The sequence below is a fragment of the Coregonus clupeaformis genome, unplaced genomic scaffold, assembly GCF_020615455.1.
Source record: "Coregonus clupeaformis isolate EN_2021a unplaced genomic scaffold, ASM2061545v1 scaf1373, whole genome shotgun sequence".
NCBI lineage: Eukaryota > Metazoa > Chordata > Actinopteri > Salmoniformes > Salmonidae > Coregonus > Coregonus clupeaformis.
The window spans coordinates 46847-52115 of NW_025534827.1; the positions used below are offsets into that span (position 1 = coordinate 46847).

General features: G+C 42.1%; 1 pseudogene; it reads left to right on the top strand.

Moving 5' to 3' along the window:
• Positions 1-3173: 3173 nt before the first annotated feature.
• LOC121543808 lies at positions 3174-4935 on the top strand (annotated as a pseudogene).
• Positions 4936-5269: the final 334 nt, after the last annotated feature.

Sequence of the window (5269 nt, forward strand, 5' to 3'; positions counted from 1 at the left end):
TTCTTTAACAGCCTTTTGCTCCCATTTTGCTCCCATTTGGTGGGTGTGGTGAGGTGTGGCCTGATCAATATGGGTGTGACCATTTGTAATCGCAGAACTCGTGCAGCACACATCATACGGTAATCTGGGCCACCGAAATTCCAACGTTTTTCAACTAGTTGTTCAGTACAGTACCATTTCCGCTGAATTCAACGTTGCACACCATTCTGTCATACTTAACGCACCCCTGGGTTGAACATAAAGCAGGGGTTACGGTTACTGTTAGTGTTGAGGCTAGGGTTACGTTTGAGAGAATATTTGTGATATTTTGAGTTGGATAACATGTATTGTTTTGAGATAGATAAAGTTGTTATTTTGAGTTGGGTACACTGATTGATTAATTTGAGTTGGTAAACATATTATTAAGAGTCAGTAAAGTGTTTGTATTGAGTTTGGTCAACTGATTGATTGGTTTAATTTGAGTAAACGTTTTATTTTGAGTTAGATAAACATTATTTTGAGTTGGATATATTTATTATTTTTGAGCTAGGTTAACTTAAATGGATAAATGTAATATTATTGTATTATTGTTACTTAACTCAATATCTCATCTCAACAAGAACATTTAGAAAATAGATCGGTAAACTTATTATTTCAATTTAGATACATGTAATACTATGAGTTGGGCCAATTTTTTTATTAATTTTTTGGACACATTATTTTGAGTTGGGTAAACTGATTGATTAATTTGAATTGGATTAACAATATTTTTAGTTTGGTAAACTGGTAGATTTGAGTTGATTCGTTTTTTATTAATAAAAAAGAGAGGTTTGAGAGTTATCGTCACTTGAAAGTCTCCCCTACTGTTCTTTTCCATTATTGATGTTTAGAAATGCTAATCTTGGTTTTATCATTATGGAAACATACCTGAGAAAGGAGCTGTGAAAATGCTTTCATTATCACCACAGACAGCCCCATAATTAAGCGAGTCTTGGCTACTGTACATCCCCATACAACACATACCTCTGATTAAAGGCTTGGGAGGACGTTACAGTGTTGCTATTACTGTTATTACTGAGTTATTACTTTAGAATGAGCAAGTCTCTTATTTACTCATTGTTACATTGTATTTACATTAGGCTAGGGTTAGAGTTGAGCTGGGATGTGGACATGAAGCTAGGGTTAAGGCTAGTATTAGGGTTGAGCTGGGATGTGGACATGAAGTTATGGTTAAGGATTTGGTTGAGCTGGAATCTGGACATGAAGTTAGGGTTAAGGGTTTGGGTTGAGCTGGGATGTGGACATGTAGTTAGGGTTAAGGGTTAGGGTGGAGCTGGGATTTTGACATGAAGTTAGGGTTAAGGGTTAGGGTGGAGCTGGGATGTGGACATGAAGTTAGGGTCAAGATTTGAGCTGGGATGTGGACATGAAGTTAGGGTTAAGGATGAGCTGGGATGTGGACATGAAGTTAGGGTTAAGGGTTAGGGTTGAGCTGGGATGAGGACATGAAGTTAGGGTTAAGGGTTGAGCTGGGATGTGGACATGAAGTTAGGGTTAAGGGTTGAGCTGGGATGTGGACATGAAGTTAGGGTTAAGGGTTGAGCTGGGATGTGGACATGAAGTTAGGGTTAAGGGTTGAGCTGGGATGAGGACATGAAGTTAGGGTTAAGGGTTGAGCTGGGATGTGGACATGAAGTTAGGGTTAAGGGTTAGGGTTGAGCTGGGATGTTCACATGAAGCTAGGGTTAAGGGTTGAGCTGGGATGAGGACATGAAGTTAGGGTTAAGGGTTGAGCTGGGATGTGGACATGAAGTTAGGGTTAAGGGTTGAGCTGGGATGTGGACATGAAGTTAGGGTTAAGGGTTAGGGTTGAGCTGGGATGAGGACATGAAGTTAGGGTTAAGGGTTGAGCTGGGATGTGGACATGAAGTTAGGGTTAAGGGTTGAGCTGGGATGTGGACATGAAGTTAGGGTTAAGGGTTGAGCTGGGATGTGGACATGAAGTTAGGGTTAAGGGTTGAGCTGGGATGAGGACATGAAGTTAGGGTTAAGGGTTGAGCTGGGATGTGGACATGAAGTTAGGGTTAAGGGTTAGGGTTGAGCTGGGATGTTCACATGAAGCTAGGGTTAAGGGTTGAGCTGGGATGAGGACATGAAGTTAGGGTTAAGGGTTGAGCTGGGATGTGGACATGAAGTTAGGGTTAAGGTTTGAGCTGGGATGAGGACATGAAGTTAGGGTTAGGGATAGAGATGAGGGGTAGGGTTTGGGTTGAGCAGGGAAGTGGACAAGAAGCTAGGGATGTGGGTTTGCGTTGAGGCTAGGGTTAGGGTTAGGGTTGAGCAGGGATGTGGACATGAAGGTAAGGTTAGGGTTGAGGGTTAGGGTTGAGCAGGGACATGGACATGAAGGTAAGGTTAGGGTTGAAGCTAAGGTTATGGGTAAGGTTAGGGTTGAGCCGGGGTGTACACTTTAATCTGCTGTCAAGGAACAACTGTTTGTTTAAATCGTGTATTAATACCTAATATAATAAATTACACTACCCAAGCGTGTGCTTACTTTAAGTGTTTTACTGTATATAAACTGCATACAGTATAAACATTTTTTTGGGAGGAACTTATGATTATACATCTTGAACTAATAGCAATATAAGGACATATAAGGTATAGAGTTATTATTTTTTACCAGAGCCTTGTATGACTTTCCATCAAAACTCCTTAAACCCAGTTTGCTTGTTTACATAGCTAAAATAGGCCATCTGAGCTGCAAAGCTGTGTTTGTCGACTTCTCCAAGAGTACACCAACGTGTGAACCACACAGCTGTGTTGCAGTCCTGTTGAGGTCAAGATACAGTCTGAACTGCAGAGAATACTTTCGATCTCAAACTGTCAGTTGTAGCGTACTGTATATGTATCACTTTCTTCTGTAAGACATTCAATCAAATCCAGACGGCAAGAACCTGCACTTAAAAAGTACTGGGACTATTTAAAGCGTATATTAAGCTTTATGCTGCCTTTAGGGTCAACTTCATACCACTCCATGATGGAAACTGCTGTGTCATAATGCTGACCTTGGCAGTGCAACTTTTGGCTCTGATTGGCTTTCTTTTGAACAGTCAAACAGGGGCACAGCCGATTCTGTATATAAACCAGGGGTGCAGATGAACCCCTTTCATCGACAGGATCATACAGCAACCATGATTTCTCTGGTCTTTGTTCTGCTCATTGGAGCCGCTTGTGAGTCTAGTAATGATCATTGAAAAAGAACAGAACTGTGTTATGACACTAACATCACACATTTGTTTCTTTGACGTTATTAAGAAATAAGTTGTTGTTCATTCATAGTTCATTCATTCAAGTTGTTGTTTTATCATAGTGCTATGCTTTTCCATCTCAAAAGAGAGAGGTAATATAGCAGAATGTGCCTGCTCTCTGTTTACAGTCGCCACGTAGGACGACAAGATCATCGGTGGGTATGAGTGCAAGGCCTACTCCCAGCCCCACCAGGTGTCTCTGAACGTTGGGTACCACTTCTGTGGTGGCTCCCTGGTCAACGAGAACTGGGTTGTGTCTGCTGCTCACTGCTACCAATCGTAAGTAGCCTACCATATGAACTACTAGCAACATATTGAGTCAATAACAACTAGCAACAATTTGATATGCTTAACTTTTGCAAAACTAAATGACACAAAGGTGAACTCCATATTCACATGAACTGTGAAAGTAAGAAACGTACAAATGGAACTTTCTCTCGATCTGTCAGCCGTGTGGAGGTGCGTCTGGGCGAGCACAACATCAAGGTGACTGAGGGTAGCGAGCAGTTCATCTCTTCTTCCCGTGTGATCCGTCACCCCAACTACAGCTCCTACAACATCGACAATGACATCATGCTGATCAAGCTGAGCAAGCCCGCCACCCTCAACACCTACGTGCAGCCTGTTGCTCTGCCCAGCAGCTGTGCCCCCGCTGGCACCATGTGCACCGTTTCTGGATGGGGCAACACCATGAGCTCCAGTGAGTACAGAACCTGGGTCAAAGGTTACATGTGCCAGTTGGTTATCTTCATGGTGGCCGAGTGTGTAGAGGCATGGAAAATGTAGGCCTACTGTTAAAAACACAACTTCATTATTTCTAACCATTACTCCCTCCCTCCCTCTCTCCCTCCCTCCCTCTTTCTCCTTCTCCTTACAGCCGCTGACAAGAACAAGCTTCAGTGCCTGAACATCCCCATCCTGTCCTACAGTGACTGTAACAACTCCTACCCTGGAATGATCACAAATGCCATGTTCTGCGCTGGATACCTGGAGGGAGGCAAGGACTCTTGCCAGGTACTTACCACTCTGACCTCCCATCAGTGGCACTACAATCATGACTTTAAATTGACTTTTTCAGTTCAATTGATATAAAAACAAAAATTTTAAAAAATATTCCATTTAGCAGACGCTTTTATCCAAAGCGACTTACAGTCTGCATACATTTTTTTGTGTATGGGTGGTCCTGGGGATCGAACCCACTACCTTGGCGTTACAAGCGCCGTGCGCTACCAGCTGAGCTACAGAGGACCACTTTAAATAATTGAATATAACTTTCTCTCTTTCTCTCTTAGGGTGCCCCGTGGTGTGCAACGGTGAGCTCCAGGGTGTTGTGTCCTGGGGTTACAAATGTAACCGAGCCCGGTAACCCCGGTGTCTACGCCAAGGTAAGACAGAAAAATAGTTTTCCTGTTGTGTTTGAGGAAAACATCAACATACATACATCACTGTGACATCACTTGGTTTCCCAAAATAAACCTGTAAAACATAGATTTATGGTTCTCATGTTGCCTCCCATTGAGTGTCCACTAATGTCTCCCTTCTCCTTCTCTTCCTCCAGGTGTGCATCTTCAACGACTGGCTGACCAGCACCATGGCCACCTACTAAGTCTGATCCTAGCTTTGGTCCTTCAATACTGTCCCATATCTCTACAACATCCTGTGCAGTTCAACATCCAGCTTTTACACTGGAGATTAAATACTAATGACAAATAAATCATGTAACATCATTTCAGTTTACTGATTATTTTCCCCAAGGTCATATAAAAATATATATATATACTTTTGAAGGTTCTTCTTACATGCCTGCAGCATTGAGTACATATTAATGTATGGTGTGAAATATTTTGTTCTGTATGGCATCAAGGGAGTGTTGATTGCAAGTGGAATGTCTACATTTGTGACAATAATGTAATTACAACAGCTAAAAGCTACAGTCTGTGATTGGTACACCCATTTCTTGACTTTTACAATTATCTATA